The sequence below is a fragment of the Heterocephalus glaber genome, unplaced genomic scaffold (genome assembly GCF_053883595.1).
Source record: "Heterocephalus glaber isolate CG9 unplaced genomic scaffold, H.glaber_assembly_v1.0 deba00001673, whole genome shotgun sequence".
Lineage (NCBI taxonomy): Eukaryota > Metazoa > Chordata > Mammalia > Rodentia > Bathyergidae > Heterocephalus > Heterocephalus glaber.
Window position 1 is genome coordinate 24,061,793 of NW_028258410.1, and position 25,944 is coordinate 24,087,736.

At 40.5% G+C, this 25,944-nt stretch overlaps 1 long non-coding RNA gene across 1 annotated transcript in view; it reads left to right on the plus strand.

Moving 5' to 3' along the window:
• Positions 1-5,531: 5,531 nt before the first annotated feature.
• LOC110344572 (uncharacterized) overlaps positions 5,532-25,944 on the plus strand; it is a 50,879-nt gene continuing 30,466 nt past the window's right edge. The window contains exon 1 of the long non-coding RNA XR_015446018.1: positions 5,532-5,695. This is a non-coding gene — a long non-coding RNA (uncharacterized LOC110344572). The remainder of the gene's footprint in view (positions 5,696-25,944) is intronic.

Sequence of the window (25,944 nt, forward strand, 5' to 3'; positions counted from 1 at the left end):
AAAGCAGGAGTAGCTATCCTCTTTGCAGACCAAGTGGATTTCAAACCCACACTGATTAAGAGAGACAGAGAAAGAGACTATATCCTTGTTAAGGGAACAATCCAAGAGGAAGAGATGACAATCATAAATATCTATGCACCAAACACTAGTGCACCCAACTATATAAAACAAATACTAATGGACAGAAAAATCATATAAGCACTAATACAATAGTAGTGGGGGTCCTCAATACCCCATTGTCACATATAGATAGATCAACTAGACAATGAGCAATGAAATACTAGAACTCAATCAAACTCTTGAACAAATGAACTTAACAGATTTTTACAGAGTGTTTCACCCCACAAAATCAGAATACACATTCTTTTCAGTTGCACACGGGTCATTCTCCAAAATAGACCACATACTTGCTCATAGACCATATTAGGTAAGTGCAAAGGAATTGAAGTTATCCCCTGTATATGATCAGACCATTGTGTGATGAAATTGGAGATCAATAGCAAAAGAAACTGCAAAAATTTCATAAACACATGGAAATTGAATAACACACTTCTGAATAACCAGTGGGTCACAGAGGAAATTAAAGAAGAAATCAGACAGTTCCTTCAATTAAATGACAATGACCATACAACATATTGGAATCTATGGGACACAATGAAAGCAGTCTTACGAGGGAAATTCATAGCAGTGAATACTCATATTAGTAAAACAGAGTGAGCCCAATTAAACAAACTGATGTTGAACCTCAAGCTTCTAGAAGAAGAAGTGCAGGACAAACCCAAAGCCCATAGAAAGGAGGAAATTATAAAGATCAGAGCAGAAATCAAGTCAGTGGAGACTAAGAGAATGATACAAAAAATCAATGAAGTCAAGAGTTGGTTCTTCGAAAGAATAAACAAAATTGACAAACCCTTAGCCAACCTTGTCAGAAAAAGGAAAGAAAAGGCCCAAATCCATGCAATTAGGAATGAAAAGGGTGAAATGACAACAGACCCAGCAGAAATCCAGAGGATCATCAATACCTACTTCCAGAACCTACATGCCAATAAGATGGAAAACACAGAAGAAATGGACAGATTTCTACGTATGTATGAATTACCAAAATTGAATGAAGAAGACCTAAAAATTCTAAACAACCCAATATCAATCAATGAAATTGAAAATGTAATTAAAAGCTTACCAACCAAGAAAAGCCCGGGTCCTGATGGCTTCACTGTTGAATTCTCTGTAGAGAGTAACTACTGCCACTACTGTTTAAACTCTTCAATGAAATTGAAAGGGAAGCAATACTCCCAAATTCATTCCTGGAAGCAAGCATCACCTTGATCCCCAAAGCAGAGAAAGACCCAACTGAAAAAGAGAACTATAGGCCAATCTCACTAATGAACATAGATGCAAAAATTCTTACTAAGATACTGGGAAATAGAATGCAGAAGATCATCAAGAAGATCATATACCCTGACCAAATGGGATCCATCCAGGGATGCAGGGATGGTTCAACATACACAAATCAATCAGTGTAATACACTATATCAATAGAGCCAAGGACAAAAACCATATGATCATCTCCATAGATGCAGAAAAAGCATCTGACAAAATCCAACATGCATTTATGATAAAACAAAATATCAGAATAGACGGTCTCTACCTCAATCTGATAAAAACCATCTATGAAAAACCAACAGCCAATATCATACTAAATGGTCAAAAACTGAAATCCTTCACAATAAAATCAGGAACAAGACAAGGATGCCCACTATCACCACTCCTGTTCAATATAATTTTGGAAACATTAGCCACAGCAATTAGACAAGAGAAAGAGATAAAAGGAATAAAGATAGGAAATGAAGAAGTCAAATTGTCATTATTTGCAGATGACATGATATTCTATTTCAAAGGCCCCAAGAACTCCACCAAAAGTCTTCTAGAATTGATAACCAAATTCAGTAAAGTAGCTGGATACGCGGTCAACACAGAAAAATCAATAGCTTTCCTCTACATGAACAACAGACTCACTGAGACAGAAATAGGGCAAACAATTCCTTTCATAATGGCATCCAAAAAACTGAAATACCTAGGAATCGACCTAACAAAAGAAATCAAAGACCTCTTCTCTGAAAACTGTAGCGCTTTGAAAAGAGAGATTGAAGAGGATATCAGAAAATGGAAAGACATCCCTTGCTCCTGGGTAGGAAGTATCAACATAGTGAAAATGGCCATACTTGCAAAATTGCTATATAGATTCAATGCAATCCCAGTTGAAACCCCAGCAGCATACTTCATGGACCTTGAGAAAAAATAAAAAAAATTCATTTGGAAGAAGAAGAGACCCAGAATAGCAAAAGCAATTCTAGGTAACAGAGACATGGCAGGGGTATTACAACCCCCAACTTGAAACTATACTACAAAGCTACTGTGATAAAAACAGCATGGTACTGGCAAAGAAACAGACCTGAGGACCAGAGGAACAGATTAGAAGATGCAGAAACAAGTCCAGACACACTCAGCCACCTCATCTTTGACAGAAGAGCCAAACACCCTCACTGGAGGAAAGATAGCCTCTTTAATAAATGGTGCTGGAGAAGTTGGGTTTCCACTTGCCAAAGACTAAAACCAGACCTATATCTCTCACCATGTACTAAACTAAAATCAAAATAGATTAAAGATCTAAATATTAAAACAGAAGGGATGAACCAGCTGGAATAGAGGTTAGGTAGAACTCTTGAAGACATTGGGGTAGGAAAAGACTTTATGAACAAAACCTCAGTTGCCCATGAACTAGCACAAACAATCAACAGGTGGGCTCTCTTCTTACTAAAAAGCTCTGCACAGCAAGAGAAACCACCAGCAGTGTGAAGAGACAACCCATAATGTGGGAAAAAATCTTCACCACCGGTCCCTCAGACAAAAGTCTACTATCTTGAATCTATAAAGAACTTAAAAAAATCAGACCTCCCAAATTTAAAGACCCAATCCAAAAATGGGCATCTGAAATGAACAGACATTTCTCACACAAAGAAGTAGAAATGGCAAATAAACATGAAAAAATGTTCAATATCACTGGTCATTTGTGAGATGCAAATGAAAGCAACGCTGAGATTCCACCTCACTCCAGAAAGAATGGCTGCTGTCATGAAATCAACCAATAACAAATGCTGGCGGGGCTGCAGGGAAAGAGGAACCCTGCTCCACTGCTGGTGGGAGTGTCGACTGGTGCAACCACTGTGGAAATCAGTGTGGAGATACCTCAAAGAACTAGGACTGGAAGTCCCATTTGACCCAGCTATTCCCCTGCTGGAGATCTTCCCCAAAGAATTAAAAGAGTCATACCACAGTGATATATGTGCACCCATGTTCATAGCAGCACAGTTTGTAATAGCTAAAACTTGGAAACAGCCCAAATGCCCATCCACTGGAGACTGGATCAAGAAAATGTTTTTTAAAAATAAAATAGGTGTACTACTCATCCATCATAAATGAGAAACTAGAGACATTTATTGCTAAATGGGTGCACATTGAGGTGATACCCTTAAGTGAAATAAATAGGACACACAGGTGTAAATACCGAATAGTTTTTCTAATGTGAGAAACTGAAAGTGTAAATAAGGACTAAAAGGTATAATAGATAATGTGAAATAGGAAGAAAAGGGGCAAAGGGGAGGGGGAAGTGGGAGGGGTGGGGGAAAGGAAAGAAGGGAATGGAATTAATATTAGAAAATGAAAAATTGGAAACAAAGTCTTTGTAAATAGGGAGGGATGGAGGGGTGGAAGGGAGGGCAGGGGAATAGGGGAAAAAATAAGAACCAAGAGAGATTATGTAAAGGTGCAAATTTCCAGTGATGAATATCAATATATTTTACACCTAAAATGTACCAATAAAAGGATATACAAAAATAAATAAATAAAAGAAAAAAATTTTTCTGAAAAGAAAGCATGAATAAAGCCTCTACCATCCACGATTTTTAACCCATGGCCCTTCACCCTTAGTTTGTCTGGACTGTTGGCCATTTCTCATTTCCTCCCATCTGCAAAGCAGCCATCTCCAGCTCCTCTCAGGCTCTGGGAGGAGGTGGGGAGGCACAAGGAGATGAGTCTGTAAAGAGTGTAAGAGGGGGAGTCAAGCTCCCTGTTCTGAATTCAGGGCCAGGCTGGCAGTAACTGCAGATAATCAGTTTTTGCCCCAAGGGCTCAGAGTTGGCTGTAAAGAATTAATGGTCAGGAAAGGTGCCTGCCAATTATTTTTCCACTCAAGGTGCAGAGATTACAGAAACATGGCCAAGCCCATTTCAGATCCAGGCCTTGCAGAGCTGGCTGGCAGTCACACTGCAGAGCTCCCTCCCAGGAGAGGGCTGGGAGCTGGGGGGTATCTTCTTTAAGGGATGCTCAGACTTCCGAGTGTGCTCACAGCATTCTGTGTTTGCACAGAGAAGTGGATAAAGCAAGGAAGGACATGTGCATCTCAGTTTGGGTTGTCTTGAAGTAGGTCTTGAGACAAACATTCAAGTACACTCAGTGAATCTGGGAGGTGCTCCTAGGACAATCATTAGGAGGGTAGGAAATTGAGAAGGGGAAGGGACCAGGAGCACAGCTTTATTATCAAGCCAGTTACACTGTGGACAATGGGAGCTTAATCTTACCTGGAGACTCTGGGAGATGGGTCTTGAAATTACATCTCAAAATTTTCCTGTTTGAGGGATGAGAGAGCTGGGGTATTTGTATACCGACTCTGATCATTAGTTGAGGGCTGCTCCAGGGCTGTTAATTATCCAGCATTTCCAGCCTATCTGACCTGGTGGCCAAGGAAGTCCTCATGCAGGAAATATAGTTGTCAACAGCTGGGGTTCCCTGAAATGGTAGGGCCTGGAGGATGAGCCAGGTACACCCAGAATCGGCTAAGCATGGATTGAAGGTTACTCTGGTTCAGGCACTTTACACTTGTGACCTCATTTAATTCTTTTTAGAAAATATTTATTTATTTAGTTACTTATTTCTGGAATGTTGGGGACTGAGCCCAGGGCTTCATGAATTCTAGGCAAATGTTCTACCACTGAACTACACCTCTAGCCCTTTTTGTTTTATTTTTATACAATTTTTAATGGTTTTTAAGTTGTTTTAGTTTATTAGTACATGTGTGTAGTACATAAATCTTGGTTGACCTCCCCTGCCAGACCTATTCCTTAGGGCTGGGATTGGATGAGATCAATGAACCCTTCATTTTCGTTGCAAAATTTAAGGGGGCATAAAAAATAGCAATCAAATAGTGTTTAATGCAGTATTGAAAAGAAATGCAAAAAATCCATGATAAACAAAATATCAAAGTTTTTAATCAACATAGGATCAGTAACCTTGCTGAGCTGAGTCATATTGAAGCCCGAGGCAAAAGGAAAAAATCAGTAATATGATCTTGTTCATCATGTATTTTTGCATTCATTTTGATTTTTTTAAAAAAAATTACTGCATTAAACCCGTATCTTGATTACTAATTTTTCTTTATTCGGCCTTCTATTTGGTGCCTTGGTCTGCCCTCTGTTACTGTAATGGAAGACCACAGGCTGGGTAATTTATAAAGAATAAAGTTTTATTCAGTTCACAGTTCTGGAGCCTGAGAAGTCCAAGAAGATGGCCTCAGTATCTGGTGAGGACCTTCCTGCTGGTGGTGACTGCTGAATCCAGAGGTGCCGCGGGGCATTATAAGGTGAGGGGGCTCATGAGAGACAGCCACATTGTCTTACAGACTCCTGGTGACTCACCCACTCCCCCAGGAAGCCATTAACCCACGAATGGGTGGATCTGTCCTTAAGGGGAAAGCCTTGATGAGCCATCACCTTGCAGAGTTCCCACCTCCCAACACTGTTACACCGGGGCCCGAGTTTCCAACACGTGGAATTTGGAGGACACATTCAGATGACAGCAGTGCCTGAGATGAATGTCTCACTCCCCTCACTCCAGTCCTGGCCCTGCTCCTCCCTCCCATGTGTCCGCATCTTAGTGGATGGCATTTGCTCCACTCAGCGGATCGAGCCAGAAATCGGAGGTCTTTTTGGACTCCTCTGTTTTCCTCAGCCCTCCTCGGCTCCCCCTCCTCTGTGGGGTGTTTGTATGTGTGTGTGGTACTGGGGCTTGAACTCAGGGTTTCATAAATGCTCTACCACTGAGCTACATCCCCAGCCCATTTAGTTTTTATTTTGAGATGAGGTCTTACTAAATTGCTCAGGCTGGCTTCCAACTTGGGATTCTCTTGCCTCAGCCTCCCCAGTAGCTGAGATTATGGGCCTGTGCTCTTGCACCCAACCCCAGCTATACTATTCTTGATCTTTCAGGTCCGTCTCCCAAGGTCCCTCAAATCTGTCTTCATTTTTTCCTTTTCTGTTGCTGCAGCTCCCTATAAGGTCTCCCTTTTCATGGTCTTCCTTTGGCAGACAGGAATGGCCATTTGGATTTTCACACAAGCTCTAATGTGTCCACTTGTGTCAGTTGTTTCTGGCAGACGTGATCATGGCTATTTTTCTGATCTGATTTCCTTCATGCCCCTGCATGTTTTCCTGCATCCCCTATGTTCTCATTCCGATATGAAATCTCCTATTCCTGTTTTGCTTGTAGAGGCTTTTATTTTTGGATCTAAGCCCAGATGGATACCCGAATCCTGCCGCCATTTCTCTGCACCATGGCTGCTCCTCTGGGCACCCCAAGGCCAATCTCAGACCTACAGCACCACAGAGCCCCCTCTGATCAATCCTTTTCCCTGATCTGTTACTTTCCTACCTGGGCACCAGGGCTGAGAGAGGTGTCTCCGACAGATGCAGGTTTTTTTCTGGTCACATTTTCTGTACATCTTCCTGCTTCGTTGCTTCCACCTCCGGGTCTTGATGAGGACACTTCTTCTTGTAGGGCAGACATGTTCCTGACCTCATGTGCTGAATCCCACCTCACCACTGCTTATAAGAAACATCAGGCTCAGACCTGCAAGCTCTGTCTTTGATATGGAAAGGGAAGATTTTGGAATTCAGAATCTCTTTCTTCCCCCACTGAGGCCATTTTTGTTTTTTTGTTTTTGTTTTTGGTACTGGGGATCGAACTCGGGTCCTTGCGCTTGCAGGGCAGGTGACAGAACCACTGAGCTAAATCCCTGGCCCTCAGGCCAGTTTTTAAGATAATTGTCTCCACACGGATTCAAAGCTGAGCCATGTCTTCTTTATTTCCGGTGGTTTCACCTGTCCTCTTAAAGTACTAAAGTCTTTGATTTAATGGGGTTGGGAGTAGTGGGGAGAAGAAGGGATTCATGGGCATCACTATTCACGGAGATGAAAAATCATTGGTCTGTTTGATAATTTCAAAACATTATACCTGCTGGGTGTGGTGGTTGTATGTCTGTAATGCAGCACTCAGGAGGCTGAGGCAGGAGCATTGCTATGAGTTCAAGGCCAGCCTGGACTACATAGTGAGACCCTGTCTCAAAAAAAAAAAAAAAATCCCAAAACGAAACAAAAAAATGGAAAAAAAAGAAACCAAAAACCAAACCAAAACAAAACATGATTGCCTTTCTATAGTCAAATGGGCCTCCTCGTTCCCACTACTTTTTCTCACCTTGGCATTCATTATTTCTGGATGGTTCTGGAAAGGTCTGATTACCATTTTCTCCCTACATCAGGGTCATATTTCCTCTCCTCGCATATTTGCCTTGAGCAACTGATGGCTTCTCAGCTCACTTATTTAAGTTCCGAGTGGACACATAAGCTTCTTGAATTGCTGGCAGTGAAATTCAGTGAGGAAAAGAAAGACCTGAATTCCAATCCTGGGCCTGTATCTAATAACTTCACTCAATGGAAAATGGGGAAAGCGGTGTTGCCTAAATGGGTGGTTGAAAGGATTAGATAAGGTGTGGAGAGTGAAGCGTCACATATTGCTGGCCACACCAAAGTCTTGTGTTCTGTTCCTCTCTCCCTGCCTCCTCACCTTCCTGCTGTCCCCTGCTCTTTGAGCTGAGACTCTCTGTCTAGAATTCTGGGCTTCTTTGAGCAGAGCTTAGTTTGTTAATCCACTCAGCAAAGTTAATCCAGCTCTCAAGCACCAGCCCATCCAACTGTTGTTGAACAGTGCAGTGATTAGGCATAAGTGGGCCGAAGCTAATTACATGACTGGTTATTAGCCTGACTTTCTCAGCTTGGAGCCAGTGGTGGTTTCCGAGTCCCATGATTGATCTTGGAGCTGAGAATTTGCCCACTAGCCACTTGGTTATTTGATTGACATCATTACTGCACATATATTATGCACGTACATACATTTTGGTTTCTGGCATCTGGGACTCTTGGGTAGGCAGAAGATGTTGGGCTAAGGGAGGTGGATGAAAGGGCAGGGAGCGTCTAGAACGCCTTGTAGGAACCCCCAGCCACCCTCCTTCCCCCCAGCCACTCACTTGTCCATCTGTCATATCCTGTGGCTCACTTTGTAACATACCTGTCCTGAGTGCTTTACATACACTGGAAAGGGACATAATCCTACAAAGCCCAGTGAGCCCTGCTGACTCTGCATTTTGGTTGTGAATTGCCCTCCCCTCTATCCTCTGTGCTCCAGCCACAATGACTTCGTTTTGATGACTAGAACACACCACCCTCTCTCCTTTCACAGAGCATGACCTCCTGCCTTGCTGGTCTCTCTGAGATGATGTCCCCTGTGGAGGTTAAACTTCACTGTCAATTTGATTGTCTTGGAAGCCTCCTAGGGGATCAGTGGGGCACATTTCTGGGTGTCTGTGTGGATCTTGGAGGCATGACCTTCAGTACTATATCTGGTCCCTGATCCCTTCCTCTCTGGCACAGATCCTCTGCTCTGCTTCCTGGCAGCCCTGAACTGAACATCTTTGCTTTGCTACTCTCCTCTCCCATGCCATCCAGTCTTTGAGCCAGCCGACTGGACTGAAACCACGACCCAAAATAAACTTCTCCTCTTTCAAGTTGTGGGTGTCAGGTGTTTTGTCCTAGCAACAAGAAAAGTGACTAAGACATAGCCCCACGGGCCATCTGGCTGATCTCTCTGGGGAGTGACTCCTGGGGCCACATCTCACTTTTAGAAGTAGCTGGGGTTGGAACCACCGAGACCTTGTGCCAGAACCTTCATGGTGCAAATCTTGGACTCTTATTGCCAAGGCTCAGCTCAGCAAGTTCTTTTTGGTGTACGATTCTCCCTACAACGACTGAGGGAAAGTCAGGGAGAGAATAGGAGCTAGTGCTCACACAGAACTTACCATATGAAAACTGTGTGAACTTGGACACGGTAACCTTTATGGACGGCAGTTTTTCCATCTTTGAGACCTTCTAGCTAGTGATAGTAATAAAGAATTTTTCAATGTCAGCACTATTAATATCTTGGGCTGGATAATTCTTTGTTGAATGGAGTGTTTTTCCTATGTATTGTCGGATGCTTAGCAGCATCTATCCACTAGATGCCAGTAGCAAACCTAGTTATGGCAATCAAGAGTGTCTCCAGACTGCCACATGTTTCCAGGGGGCAAAACCACATCTTTCCCCCTTTCCACTCGGCTCTCAGTTGAGAACAACTCCAATAATATCTGCCTTATAGGATTATTGGTAGTTTAAATGAGATAATTCACATCGAGTCCCTATGATTATGCTTGGAACAGAGTCAGGACCTAACATAGTTTAAAAATCTATTTTTGTTATTAGTATTGTCACACTGAAGGCCACAGGAGTTTCAGGGAAGAGAAGTGCTTTGGGGAGGCAGGCAGAGCCAGGAAAACCCACTTTTGTGCCAATGATGTGCTAGAGCTATCTTGTCTTTTTGAGGAAACTTGCAAACCAGTGTTAAATGCAGTCATCTTTAACATTTGCAAAGGTAGGAGTCTTTACACTAAGGCAATTGGTAAATGTCTAATAGCAGAACTTTATTTTCTGGGAGCCACCTGCCTGCCACAGTGCTTCTTTATTAATGAATGAAATAGCGAGACCGTGTAGGTCTATTAACTACTGTACTGACATATTGGAATAGTGATGAACATAAATGATAATTTGAGACATCGGTAACAACTCTAACATGATATCAAAGTGTGTGATTTCTAATGGTGACAAAGTCTCAGGTACTTATTTGTCACCCACATTCTGATTCGAAGAAAATGCTAAATATCAGTTAGAAACAGGAGAACATAAAAATGTAATTTTTTTCATCTGTGGACCTCCTTGCAATTCTGTCTGTGGATCTCAGTTAAGAATTTCTGATCTGAGGACATGTGTGGTGGAAACACATAAACAAACCCAGCTTTAGAATCAGATAGGCCTGGGTTTGAATGCTAAAGCTGCCAGTAACTCAGATGAGCGAGTACTTAACTTCTCTCATCTTCTGCAATGGGAGTCTCCCCTTCACAGTTGAAATTAGATAAAAGGATGTATTTAAAGTGCATTGAGAGGGGCCTGGCACCCCCTTGTGTGTGTGTGTGTGTGTGTGTGTGTGTATCTTGTGTCTGTGTGTTGGGGGAAGAAGCTTTATAATAATATCTCCCCCTCCAACCCCAAGTTTCTGAGGAGATCTCTGGATGTGAGACCCTATGGGTAATGACAGATCACACCCCAGATGGCACTCCTCACTTGTCTTCATTTTTAGTTTCTGTCGGGATGAAATATTTGCGATTTGTACATCGGGCAGAACAAATAGAATTATGACTCACTTTTCACAAATTGTGTAGTGGACTTCATGTACTTTCATGGCTGATTTTCCACCACATTTTCAATTGTTCCAAAATGTGTTCTTCCCCTTCCTTTGAGACATTGGGACCTATGTCCCAGTGGGGAGGCGGCCTGGTACCCCCTCCCCTTCCCTTCCGTGCGGCGGGACACACGAGAAATCACATTCTCTCCCTTTCTCAGCCTGGAAGCTTCATTATTCCCTGGCACAGGACATTTTTCCAGCTCATTAGAATCTGGAGCTAAGATAAAGGAGGGCAGAGCCGTTAGGTAGCAATTTATATGTAAATGTGGAAGTTACCAAAGAAAGAGATTTGGCTCTCCTTCTTTAGGAAACAGTGAAGTTGGGACCTTCTGGAAAACATGTGCATCAGCATCTAGAGCCTGCACAGGGCTCCTTGGCCAGGTCCAAGGTACGTTCTTGTCTTTCTCTACAGAGACTGAGACCCACACATAGAATAACTCGCAGAGCCGGGACTTAAAACTTGTTTGTGGATTCAACTGCTAGTGTTTCGGAGGGGTTCCTCATAATTTCCTTTTTCCTTCTTCAGTGGTCCCCTTACCTTTTCTGTACTGGAGATCGAACATAGGGGTACTTTACCACTGAGCTATGTCCCTAAGCCTTTTCTGTTTTAAGACAGGATCCCATTAAGTTGTCAGGCTGGCCTTGAACTTGTGATCCTCCTTCCTCAGCCTCCCAAGTAGTTGGGATGTACCACCACACCTGGCTGTTTAGGTTTTTCAGCCTATTTGGGCTGACAAAGATGGTTCCTTTTGATCCAAACTTCAGCTGGGCACCTCGGAACCCTCTACTAGACCAGGCTGACCTTAGACTTCCCTCTCCATCCTTGTAGAATCCAACTTGAGCAAGAATCCTGCTATGTCAGGTTAGAGAAAACCCTCATCCCTGATACCTTACTCCGGCCTGACTTCTGCAACATTTCTGTCGTGCTGACTAACAGAATCTGTTACTGGAGTTTGGGGACAAAAGTCCTGGCTCCACGGGTTCCTGCAGATCAGACTTGGCCACTTGGCTCCTAACTCAAATCAAGGAGATGAGGAGTGGTGAAGGGCAGGAAAGGAGCTTCAATCAGCATGGCCATGCTGGGTAGCACTGACAAAGAGGTTCAAGGGGCTGAAAGAAGTTTAGGGTTTTATAGAAAAGGAGAACAAAGGCAAGGATTGGGGAGTTTGCATGGCTGACAGTGTAGGCTGTTGAGGTCATATCATGGTGTAGTTGATTGGTGTCTCAGGATTGGTTCTGTGAGGTCCCAGGAGAGCCATCATTGTTTCAAGGGACAATTCAGATCCCATTATAAGATGACAGCTACTGCTTAGAGGAGCACTCTCAGTCCCTGTCATAGGGTAATTGCTCCCACTTGGGGTGACTTCATTGTGGTGTGGTTTATGAGGCTCTACTTTTCCTGGAATCTGAAGTGATTACAGGTTTAGGACAATGGCTGGAGGCTTCCTGGCACTGCTTCAAGAGGTCTGGAACTGGATGTTATCCTGAGAATTGTTTTAGTAACTCTTATCTTGGTGTCCTCAGTCTTCAAAGGGAATGAGATAGGCTAGGTAAATTTAGGGCTAATAAACTTGTAATATGGACTGTCATTCAGTGATTAACAGGTCTATGAGTAGAGCTGAGTGAGGATCTGACCCAAAGTTTTGAGGTAATAAGGAAGACATATAAAAGGAAAACAGAGATGGCAAGCTTTAGCCTGCTTTTAGCTACCCTTTGGAGATTTGCAGTCCAGCCCCTGAGTCCCTGTTAAAAATCCTCTTTACCCTTGATGTTTCCTTTTGGTAATTTTCAATCTACTCACCTTGGTTCTTGGCTATAAATGTCCACCTGTCCTTGGTGGAGTCAGAGTTGAGTCCAGTCTCTCCCCACCCCGACTTCGGGAGCATTGCAGTTGTCCCTACACCTGTAACTGGCCCCTCTTGAATCAAGTTTGCTTTATTGTCTTAAACAGGTGTCATGAATCATTTTTTCTTTAAGACTTACCTTCTGGCTTGGGAGCTTAGAGCTGAAGGGAAAAGTATCTTGTACACTCTATTAATAAAGATCAAATTAAGTTCTATTCTGTGTATGTGTGAAGGACAGTCACTAGCAAAAGCACTCTCTGGGCTTTGTCCCAAGCTCTCTTATCAAGGTGCCAGGAATTAAATAGAGGGTGCTCTGCCAGAGCTGAAGCTTCTGTCTAAAGCTAAACAGCAGTGGCTTCATTCCTGCCTCAGGTCTGTCTGCTCTGTCTTTGGTCAGGAGATTCCCTCAGCCCATTATGTCCCAATCTCTTGAGAGTGAGGGATTCAGAGGGACAGTGAGAGGGCCAGGCTGTCACCCAAGTGGTGTTAGCCATCTTCTTCAGCCTCCAGGAAAGCCAGACAAAGACATCTTCACCTCTGCCAAATATTGAAACTCTTTAACATGGGTCCTACCCTAGTTTAGGGCCTGTATCCCTTGAAACTGGCCCAGAGAAATGATCTCCCTCCTTAGAAGTGGGGCAGAGACAGGGGGTCATGGGCTGGAGAAAATGTGTGTTGGAAGAACCTGGGCAGATCTTTCAATCAATATGTCATGCATTTCATCTTAGTGAATGAAATGATCTAGTATATATACATAGTGAGGCTCTGTCTTCCTGTTGCTGAGACAAAATACTTGATACCCAAAGTTAAAGGAGGAAAGGTTTATTGTAGCTCACAGGTTGTAGTGGTTTCAGTTCGTAGTTGGCTGGCTCTGAGGCAGAGGGGCATCACTGAGGAGAAACAGTTCATGGTGGGCAGACAGCAGCAAAGCAATGAAGTAGCAGAGAAGCAGCAGCCAGCCTGCCTTCTTTTAGTCCTTTATATCCATCCAGAACATTTGTGGACAAGACTTTTTGTAGGCATGTATTTTCCTTTCTTCTGAATAAATATCTAGGAATGGGTTGCTGATCACAGAGCAGGTATAGGCTTAGTTTTATAAGACATTGGCAGAGTATTTTTCCTAAAGTAATTGTACAATTTTACAATCCTTAACTATGTGTGAGTTCTAGTTACACTGCATTCTTTTTTTTGGTACCGGTGATCGAACTCGGGACCTTGTGCTTGCAAGGCAGGCGCTGGAACCACTGAGCTAAATCCCCGGCCTCTACACTGCATTCTTAACAACAACCTGTGTTGCTAGTCTTTAAATGTAGCCATTTGGTAAATATGTAGAGCTATCTTACTGTCATTTTAATTTGCTTTTCCCTGATAACTAATAAATAATGTGGAACACTTTTTCACTTGCATATAGGGCATTGATTCATATTTTTTTTGTTGTGAAATGTTTGTTAAATCCTTTACTCATTTTTATTTATTTTATTTATTTATTTATTTATTTATTTATTTATTTATCTATCTATTTTTTTGGTACCGGGGATCGAACTTGGGTCCTTGTATTTGCACAGCAGGTGGTGAAATCACTGAGCTAAATCCCCGGCCCTACTCATTTTTAATAGGATGGTGTTTTTAAAATTATTAAGTTGTAGATGTGTTTTAAAAAAATTATATATATATTCTGAATACTGGCAGTCAAATACATACGTTTTGTGATTTTTTTTTCCCAGTCTGAGAATTGCATATTCATTGGTTAAAGGTGTTTTTTGATGAGAAGTTTTAAATTTAGATAAACTAATTTATACGTTTTTTATGGTTATTGCTTTCTAAGTATTGACTGCCTAAGAAACCTGCTAAAGTCTCAGGTTGAAAAATTTCTACATTTTCTTGTAGAAGTTTTGTAATTTTAGTTTTTATATTTACATCTGTAATTCATCTTGATTTAACTTTTGGGTATAGTATAAGGAGGAGAGGGTTGAGAATCACTTTTTATCTCCCATATTGGATTTTTAGTTGTCTTGGAATCATCTGTTGAAATATTTCCTTTCTTGATTGGGTTGCTTTGGTGTCTTGTCAAAAGTCACACCACCTCGTGTGCAAAGATCTGCTTCTGGGTTTTTGCTTCTATCCCAAGAATCTAGTTGCATATGGTTAGGGTTTATATCTAGATGTTCCCCAAGGGCCTCATGCACTGGCAGGCAGGGATTTTGGAAGGTGAGTGAAGTATGGGAGATCATAGCTGACTCGCTTTGAGAAGGTGGAGTCTGGTTGGAAGAGGAAGATCACTGCGGGTGGAGCCTTGAAGAGCTTATCTCCTTCATCAGTTCCTCCCTTCACTCTCTGCTTCTGAATCGCTGTAATATGAGCAGCTTCTCCTCCACCATGGCCCTCTGCCATGCTGTTTCTTCTTGGGAGCTGGCTCACCATGGTCTGAAATATGAGCCAAAATAAATCTTTCTTCCTTTAAATTGTGGGTGTCAGGTATTCTGTCCCAGAGATGAGGAAGATAACTAAGACAGATTTTGGTACCAGAGAAGTGGGGTTGTTGCTGTGAATATACCTGACCATGTGCTTCAGAAGCCTTTGGAATTGCTTTGAGGGATGAGTTTGAAAAGGTCTGGAGATACTGACTAGAGAAATCCTAAAATACTGTAAGCCAAGCTTGATGGGAGATTCTGGTAGATGCAGGCTGTAAACACCAGGGTCAGGAAGTTTCAGTTGACAACAAGGACTCCATTGACAGTTGAGCTCCAGGCTATGTGTTTTTGGTTTGGCAGAATTTTTTTCCCACATTTTGCTCATGTCCTGAGACTTTGCAGGAAACAGATTAAGAGCAGTGAGCTAATTAATTTGGCAGAAGAAATTTCAAGGCAGCTGAACTTTTAGGCTGTAACATGGTTACTGCTTTTAGCAAGATCTGCTATGAGAAAGGAGCAAAAAGCTCATTTAAAAAATTTTCAGTTTTTAAAAAAAATTAATTTTATGGGTACATTTTTGTCATACATAATGATCACATTCATCATAGGGAATTTGTACCTGTACATAATATATCTTAATTCATTTTTTCTCATTCCTTTCCCTTTGCTTCAATCCTTCTTCCCCCTCTCCTTTTTTTCTTTCATTAAGTTTATTGGTACATTTTAGGTACACAATACAGTTACATTTATCACTGGGATCTTGTACCTTTACATGATGTATCTTGGTTCTTATTTTTTCCCCCTTCCCCTGGCCTCCCTTCCCTATTCACAAAGACTTTGTTTCCATTTTTTTCTTTTCTCATATTTTTTCTTTTCTCTTCTTTCCTTCCCCTACCCCTCTTACTTCCCCTACTCCTTTAGACCTTTTCTTCCTATTTCACAATATCAGTTATACATTTTGATCCTTATTTACACTTTCAGTTTCTCACACCAGAGAAACTATTCGGTATTTACACATGTGTGTCCTATTTATTTCACTTAAGAGTATGGCCTCATTGTGCATCCACTTAGCTATAAATGTCTCTAGTTTCTTGTTCTTTATGGCTGAGTAGTACTTCCCCCTCTTCTTTTACAAAGCTTTGTTTCTACTGTTTTCCTTCCATTCTTTTCTACTTTTTATGCTTATTCCCTACCTTCCCTTCCTCCTCCTTCCTCTTTGTTCCCCTTCCCATTTGAACATTTTCTTCAAACTTCCCAATACATATCCTCCATTTTGGTCCTTATTTACCCTTCTGATTTCTCACACAAGGGGAAACAATGTGATACTTAAACATGTGTGTCTGATTTATTTCACTTAAAATTATGTTCTCAAGGTACATCCATTTAACTAAAAATTTCTCAACTTCATCCTTTTTTTTTCTTTTTTTGGTACTGGGGATTGAACTTGGGTCCTTGCGCTTGCGCAGCAGACGGCTAAACCACTGAGCTAAATCCCCAGCCCAACTTCATCCTTTTTTATGGTGGTGTAGTCCTCCCTTGTATATAGAAACCACATTTAAAAAAATCTGTTCATCCATTGGTGGGCATCTGGGCTGTTTTCAAGATTTAGCTATTACAAATTGTGCTGTTATAAACATGGGTGTCCATATATAGCTGTGGTATGATGCTTTTAACTCTGGAGCAAGGAGAGCTTGGCTGATAAAAATATCAGCATTAAGGAGAAGTCATGTATTTTGGATCAGGATAATAGGAAAAAAGGCTTTAGGGCATTTCACAAATCCACAAGACCCCACTCAGTACCAGCTCAAGTGTGGAGGCTATAAAGTTTTCATTTAAGAATAAAGCCCTGGGGCACTGTGCTCAGAAGGGCTGCCCAGAAAATTGCTTTGCTAGGATTCAGTTCATAATGCTCAGCCATCCAAGCACTCAGAGTCCTCTATAGCCATGATGCAATAGGGCCTGGCTGCTGCTGGAGCCAGTGGCAGAACTTGATGTCATCCATGTGGTACTGGTCTTACATGCATTCAGAATGCAGGAGTTGTGAGGTCAGGCATGCTTCCACCCAGATTTCAGAAGGCCTGGGAGGCCAGACAATGTGCCCTGGAGTGGGCAGTGCATGAAGTTGTGAGAGTGTGGCTGAAGGTACAGTGGAGACCCTAGGAAGCTGGAGAAGCCACATCTGATAAAAGCCACAAGGAGTGAGCAAAACCACCCTGAGAGAGGCTATGAGGGCTATAACCACCAGCAATACTGTAAGGGCAGGGCTGCCCAAGCCCTTTAGAGCTCACATCTCAACAGAGCCTGCCCTGGTTGATGGACGGAAGAGTTGTGTGATTTAATGTGTGTTCTGCTGGGTTTCATTCTTGCTTTGGTCCGATTTCTATCTATCCCCCTATTCCTCCCTTTTGGAATAGGAATGTTTATCCTGTACCACATATGTCAGCAATGGTTAACTTTCTTTTTAATATTATAGTGGCTCACAGCTACGAGTTTGCCTTACATTTCAGAGGAGACTTTGGAATTGGATGTAGCAATACTAGAACTGTTAAATTTTGGCAACTCTGACACTAAATGGAAGTTGCATAAAGAGAAGTGCATATCTTTGGGAATCGGGGAAATGTTATGGTTTATATCTAGATGTCCCCCTAAAGCCTCATGCAATCATAGACTGGCACCTTTGGACCATAACTGGATTATAGGTGTATAATAGTGGCCTTGTTGTTGGATGAAGCTTGGTGGGAAGAGGCAGGTTACCATGGGGATGACCTGGAAGGTTATTTCTCCCTTTCTTCTCCTCTTCCCTTGATTGGTCTCTTCCTTGATGCCATGAGATGACCTTTGCTCCACCCAGGCCCTTCCACCCGGTTGCTTCTGCCTGGAGCTCTTCTGTGGACTGAAACCACTATGAAACACAAGCCAAAATAAACCTCTCTTCCTTTTTTTTTTTTTTAAAGATTGAGTCTAGATCCATATCTATCACCATGCACCAAGATAAAAATGGATCAGAGACCTACATATTAAAACAGAAACACTTAATCTGCTGGAAGATAAAGTAGGTAATACTCTTGTAAGGGCTTTCTGAACAGAACCCCAAGTGCACAAGAAATAACGTCAGTAATCAACAAAGGGTACTGTTGTTAAAAGCAAAAAAGCTTATACACCTCAAAGGAGACAACAAACAGAATGAAGAGACAGCCTACAGAATGGGAAAATATTCTTTCCAGCTATTCCCCCATCAAAGACCTAATATCTAGAATCTACAAAGGATTAAAAAAATCAGATCCCCCAAAATAATTGACCCAATTAAAAAAAACCAGGCAACTGAAATGTCTATTACATTTCTCAGAAGAAGAAGAAATGGCTAATAAATACATGAAAAAAATGTTCAACATCTCTGGACATCAGCAAAATGCAAATTAAAACAATGCTCAGATTCCATCTTATTCCAGAAAGAATAGCTACTTACCAAGAAGTCAAACAGTAACAAATGCTGGTAAGGCTGAGGATAAAAAAGCACCCTTCCATATTGTTTTTGGGAATTTAAGCCAGTACAATCATTACAGAAGTCAGTATGGAGATTCCTAAAAAAACCTAAAAACTAGAAATTCCGTTTGACCCAGCTATTCCTCTTGTAGGTACCTTCCTAAAAGAGTTAAAGACATCATACTGTAGTGACACATATATACCCATGTTTATAGCAGCATAACTCCTAAAAGCTAAATCTTGGAAGACTCTATATATCCCTCAACAGATAAATAGGTAAAGAAAATGTGGTATTTATAAACAATGGAATGCTACTCTGCCATAAAAAAGATAAATTTGAGTCATTTGTAGGAAAGTGGATGCATCTCGGGACCATAATGTTAAGTGAAATGAATCAGACACACATGCTTAAATATCAAATAACTTCTCTTACATGAGAAACCCAAAGTATAAATAATTTAAAGAGCAGAAAAAAAGATAGACAATAGGAAATAGGGAGACATATCTTTGGTAAATGGGAAAGGGATATTGAGATGGTGGGAGGGCATTGGGAAGGGAAGAGAAGGAGAATAAAAAGAATTAAGATATTTTATGTATATGTACCTACTCCCCACAGTGAATCTAATCATTAAGTATATAAATATGTACTAATAAAAAGTAAGGCGTATTAGTCTTCCAAATTTGTCCTTTTTCAAGATTGCTTTAGATATATATTTTTTTGGTAGTGGGGATCAAAATCCCCTGCCCTGCTTTAGATATTTCTAAGTCCTTTCCATTTTTGTATAAATTTTAGGATCCATTTGTCAAATTCTACAAAATGGTTGGTTTGAATTATGGGTAAGATGGCTTTAGATGCATAGATAAATTCGGGGGCTAATTGTCATCTCAAAATCATGGAATAGCTGGGCATGGTGGTGCATGCCTGTAATCCCAGCACTTGGGAGGCTGAGGCAGGAGGATCACTGTGAGTTTGAGGCCAGCCTGGGCTACATAGTGAATTAAGGACAGCCTGAACTGCCTAGTGAGACCCTGTCTCAAAAAAAAATCACTGACTATTCCAATTAAAAAGTTTAGTATATTTCTCCATCTTCTTTAATTTCTTTCAGTAATATTTTGTGATTTTAATGAAGAGGTTCTTAGTGTAGGGTTTTATAACCTATAGGTAACATCATTTGTTATAGTTATTTCTCAGTATTTTATGGGTTTTGACAATAGAGAATGAAACTGTTTTTCTAATTTCACTTTCTAATTTTTCACTGCTGGAATATAAAACACAATTGATTTTGGTATATTGCTTTTGTATCTACAAGTTTACTTATTAGTTCTCATAAATGTTTTCAAGATCCCTTAAGATTTTCTGTACAGAGAGTAATTTCATCTGTGAACAAAGACAATTTTACTTCTTCCTTTCCAATCTGTATGTCATTTACTTCTTCCTTCCTTTTCCTCATTGGCAAAGATCTCAGGAACAATGTTGAGTGGAAGTGAGGAAGATGGTTATAAACATTCCCAATATTTTTATTTTACATATTTTAAAAATTTGAGACAGAATCTCATTGAACTTTTTCCAGGTTGGCCTTGAACTTGTGATTCTTCTGACTCAGTCTTCCGAATAGCGGGGATAACAGATGCACACCACCAATCCCAGTCTTTATTCCCAATATTATAGGGAAAACATTCTGAATTTAACTACTAGGGCTTTAAAAAGGTGTCATTATTAGATGAAAGAATTTTCCTTTTAGTTCTGGTTTGTGAAACTTCCCTACCCTTCCCTCTGTTGTTTGGGGGCAGAGTCTTATTATGTTGCCCATGCTGGATTTAAACTCCTGGACTCAAATGATCCTCCTGCTGAAGTCTCTTGAATAGCTGGGACAATAGACACCTGGCTTCTGTTTTTGTTTTTTTGTTTTTTTTTTGAGACAGTGTCTCACTGGTCTTGAACTCACAACAATCCTCCTGCCTCGGCCTCCTGAGTCCTGGGAATACAGGCAAGTGCTATTATGCCTGGCCTATTTTGTTTTTAAATGAATAGCTATCGATGTTTTTCTGATAATTTTCCTGTTTATATTTCACTGAGTACATGAGTTTTTTAAAAAAAGTCTATTAATATGGTAGATTATGTCATTTGGCTTTTTGTCCCTTAAACCAGCATTGGATTCCTAGGGTACATCCAATTTGCTTTTGATGTATTGCTGGATTCTATTTGGTGATACTCTGTGAAGGGTTTTTTGCATCAGTGTTTATGAAGTATATGGGTGTCAGATTTAATTTTTTTTGTAATTTCATTGTCAGATTTGTCATCAGGATTATGATGGTAGTCTCCTAAAATGAGTTGGGAAGTGTTCTTTCCATTTTGTGAGATTTTATGTTCTCTCTTTTTTTGTGTGGTACTAGAGATTAGACCTAGGACCTAGGCATGCATGGGTATGTGGGGAGGTTTTAAATTATGAATTTAATTTCTTTTTTTTAATTGATGTTTATTAATTAATCAGGGCCGGGGATTTGGCTCAGTGGTTTCGCCGCCTGCTGTGCAAGCGCAAGGACTCGAGTTCGATCCCCGGTACCTGCCTTGGAGCTCTCGTCTGCACTTCTACAGTAGCCTCCGAATTGTCTCCATTTTCATTCGTTCTCTTCCACAGCAGCCACCGAAATGGTACATGTGAAATCGGCATCATTTCAGTTTGTGGAGGTTTTGGTGTATAGTTGGCTGGCTCCAGGGCAGGGTAGCATGGCAGAGGGCATCGCAGAGGAAAAGAGGAAAAGCTGCTCTCCTCATGGCCTTGGGAAGCAGGGAGAGAGAGAGAGGAGGGAAGAGAGAAGGGCAGAGGGAGAAGAGAGGAGAGGAGAGAGAAGGGAGAAGAGAGAAGGGAGAAGGCTGAATTTAATTTCTTATTAAATATCTGACTATTTAGATTTTTCTATTTTATTTTATGCCAATTTTGGTAAATTGTATTTTTAAAGGAATATGTCTATTTTATCTTTGTTGTCTAAATAATTTTTAGCATAAACTTATTAAAAATATTCCATTATTCTTTTCATAGTTGTAAGATTTGTAAGGCTGTATATTTAACAGAATTCCTGAGACAAGCTATGTCTGAAGAAAAGAGGCTCATGTAACTCACAGGTTTGGAGGCTGAAAATCTAAACGGTGTTTCGCAGGCTCAGCGAGTGCTGCCCCTAACTGCATCCCCTCGTGGTGAGTAGCAATTACAGGAGCAGGCAGATTTCCTTATACAGGAGGCTGCAAGAGCCAGGTGACCAGGCTCATGCTCTTTAACAACCCTCTCTGAGCACTTCCTCAGACCCCCGGTAGTCTAAAGACTTTCCACTAGGGCCCCTTCTTAAAGCTTCTGCCCTTCCAGGACTGCCGCCCTGTGGACTAAGCCTCCGAGCACACGAATCTTTCGGGGATACCAGCCGAATCCAAACACAGCAGGCCGTCTCCCCTTTCATTCGTGATACTGGAAATTGGTGATCTTTTTCTTCATGGTCAGTCGAGTTAGGGGTTTATTGATTTTATCAGTCTTTTAAAAGAACCACATTTTGGCTTTGTTAATTTTCTCTATTGTTTACTCTTTCTGGTTTCTCCTATTATTTTAATAATCCCTGTTTACTAACTTTAGATTTGCTTTACTCTTACTGGCTTCTGAAGTAGAAACTTAGGTCATTTATTTTACACCTACGTTACTTTCTAATATAAATATTTAAAATTTGAAGTTCTCTCTTTTAAATACTGCTTAAGCTGTCTCCCACAAATTTTGATATGTTGTATTTTCATTATTTATATAAAACACTTTAAATTTCCTCTTCCCAAACGTTACTTATGTTTATTTTCAATATCCAGTTTTTTTTCTACATACCTATTTGTTGGGTTTTAAATATAGTTCCATAGTTGTCAGAAAACACCATTTGTATTATTTCAATGTAATTTATTGAGACATGTTTTATAGGCCATGATATGGCCTATCTTGATGAATATACCATGAGCTTTTAAACAAAATGTATATTTTGCTATTATTGAGTTTAGTATTCTGTAAGTATAAATTAGACCAAAGTGGTTTATGGCATTGCTCAGAGCTACATCTTTAATGATTTCCGTAAATCTAGTTCTTTCATCAATTGCTGAGAGACAAGTTTAGATTTTTTTGTGTGTACTCAGTTTTAGATTTTGTCAGTTTTTGTTTCATGCATTTTGAAACTCTGTTATTATGCCTTTTTCATGAAAACAAAGCATTTTACCCTCATAAAATGTCCCTTATCTTGAAGTTTATTTGACATAACCCTACCCCTCATTACAGCCTCCTTGTACCCGGATTTTATGCTGTTCCATGTACTCCTCCTCATCCATTTCCTTTTAGCAACCTGTATTGTTAAAGAATAGCTCTTGACAGAAATTGCCTTTGAAAAACACCTATTCCTCCACTGTATTCCATTTAGTTGGAATATATAGTCTATTAACAAATAATATAATTGTGGACATGATTTGATATAGCTATACAGTTGTATTATTAATTTCTCTCTTCCTCTTTTTATACATTCTTTAGGGTCAAATAATTTTTAGGATTCCATTTTAATTTATTAATTGACATTTTAGCTGTACAGTACCCTGTTCCATTTTTTAAAACGTTTGCTCAATGACTATATTTATCCTTAACTTGGAGTCTGTATTCTTAGATTTAATATCTTACCATGTAACAAAATTTAAGTCTTGAAATAACTCCGCATCCTCTATGCTATGGTTGTCACATATTATATCTACATTATAAACACCGTGATACAATGCTATGATTTTTTTTTTTGTTTTTTTTGGTACCAGGGATCAAACTCAGCACTTGGCACTTGTGGGGCAGGCGCGGTGCCACTGAGCTAAATCCCCGGCCCAACAATGTTATAATTTTAATTTGAAGAGTTATTCATTTAGACATTAAGGACAATATACTAGTTTATATTTACCCACATATCACACATTTCCAGGGACCGACATTTCTTTTTGAAGATATGAACTTCCCTTTGTGCCATTTCTCTTCACCCGATAAACTTTACGTAGTGTGTTTTGTAGTACAGATCTGCCAGCCTTGGATTCATTCCTTCATCCATTTGAAAATGTTTTTATGTCTTCTTCATTGTGGTGGACGGGCCTTGAGTGACCCCCAAGGATGCTTACCATCTAAAATTCAGATTGGGTATAAGCTCTTCCCCTGAGTATAGGTGGGACCTTGGACTTGCTTCTAACAGGTAAGATATGGTGAAAGTGGTAGGCCACCACTCCCATGATTACGTTACCTTAGGAGCCACTCTGAATTGCTAGGTGGCTCTGGCATCTCTTTCACTTGCTGGCTGTGAGCATGCAAGCTGCCATGAAATAATTCGAGCCCTCAGCCAAGAAATTTCAGGTAACTTCTAGTTGCTCAGCGTGTCTCTGTCTTACAGCTGCAAAGAAACCACCAACCCACATGAGCTGGGAAAAGGATTCATAGTCAGTCCAGCTTCCAGAGGAAAACTGAACCCTGTGTGTTGCCTTGCCTGTAGCTTTGCAGGGAGCCCAGGAAAGTGATGCTCTGACATCTCATTCAGAGAAACTGAGATAATTGTGTATTGTTCTAAAGCCGCTGAGTTGTTACACAGTAATGTACAGTTTAGTGGACATAGAGTTCTGGGTTGGCAATTCTTCTTTCATCACTTTAATGATGTATTCTATTGTCTTCCCTTCCCTCCTTTATTTTAATGTCAAGTTAGAAGTCATTCAAATCATTGTTCCCTAGTGTGTAACATGTAAATTTTCCCTGGCTGCTTTCATATTTTATTTTTGGTTTTCAGCAGTTTGGTATAATTCCCCCTCTCCTTGAGGTTTGTTGAGCTTCTTGAACTAGTATATTTATAAATTTAACTAAAATGAGAAATTATGGTTATTATTTCTGCCCAAAAGTTTTTTGTGCTATGTTTTTCCCTTGCTGTCTGACATTCTCTTTACACAAACATTAAACCTTTTGATACTGCTCCACAGGTCACTGAGGTATTGGTAATTCTTTATATTCATTTTTTTCTGTTCTTCAGATTGCTTAATTTCTATTCACATTATCTGTAAGTTTGTTGCCCCTTCTGTTACCGCTACTCTTTTTTTAAACCTATGGAGTAAACTTAAAAAGATCAAATTTTTGGTACTTTTCCTTGTTCAGAGTGTCCATTTGGTTCTTTTCTGTAGTTTTATTTGTTGAAATTTCCTGTTTGTTCATTTATTGGAAGCATATTTTCTTTTGAACTTTTGAGCATACTTATATTATCTACTTTAAAATTATTTTATGAACTTTTAAGATGCAGATGCTGAGACAGAGTTAGAAGCACAGAAGATTTCTTGAGGAGTGACACTTATGTAAAGAAACAGGATTGGGTGGAAGGAGCCATTGTATCATGATATATTCCTCATATGATCTCTGCCAGCCTGATGGGGGGCGGGGAGCTCTGAAGCAGGAGTTGCCTATTAAAAGAATCCTCCTTTAGGTCAAAACGGCCAAGCGTTTGTGCTGTTGCCTTACTGGTCTTTTTTTTTTTTTTTTTTTGGTACCGGGGATCGAACTCGGGTCCTTAGCTTGTGAGGCAGGCGGTGGAACCACTAAGCTAAATCCCCGGCCCCATCCTTACTCTTCTTTGACTGAAATGGGGCTGAAAAAGCTGTTGGGGGTGGTGAAGCTGTTCGATTCTTTTTGCCTTAGCTGATATGGTGCCTTTGAAATGTGTGAACTTAGCTAGATTGAACTACATTTCACATATTACCTTACCTATAAATTTCTTGCTGGAGTGGGCCACAAGGGAGCTTATTGCAGGAGATTTGGAGGGCAGAGGTGAAGTAGAAGCCATCTCTAGTTCACACATGTTGGCTCTTATCTGCTGGTTCACCTCTGAGTTTTTGCATATCCTTGAAAGTCTTTTCTTCCATCTTATCATACGAATTATTTTTTAGCCAGGCAGTCCTTTTGTCTCTGTGGACAGAGCAATCTATTCAAGTCTCTCCTCAGTTCAGGGAAATGTTCTTCTGGCGTATGTTTTAATTATTCCCTCTTTTCCGATTTTTATTTTGTCTCCATCTGGAACTTTTGTTCTTTGCATGTTAGAATTCCTGGATCTTTCCTCCAATTCTTTTATCTTTTCCCTCATGACTTTTATCTCATTGTCTTTCTTCTCTGAACTTTAAGATATTTCTTATACTTGATCTTCCAGGTGTCTGATTCAGTGCTCAACAACGACATCCTTGCCTTTAATTTATCTTTTTTTTTTTAAAGCTCAAAGTTCTTGTTTTAAGCTTCAGAACTTCTTTTTGTGATGCATATGGATCTTCATCAAGCCTGCTATCATCATTTTTTAAACATTCAGGCCTTAATTTTTCTCTTCAGGTTACAGTTCTGTTCTGTGGACCTGCCACCTGATTGTTCTATCTTGTTCTCCATTGGGAGCCCTCTGAGATGCCATCATTTGGTACCTACTCCTTGAGGTTT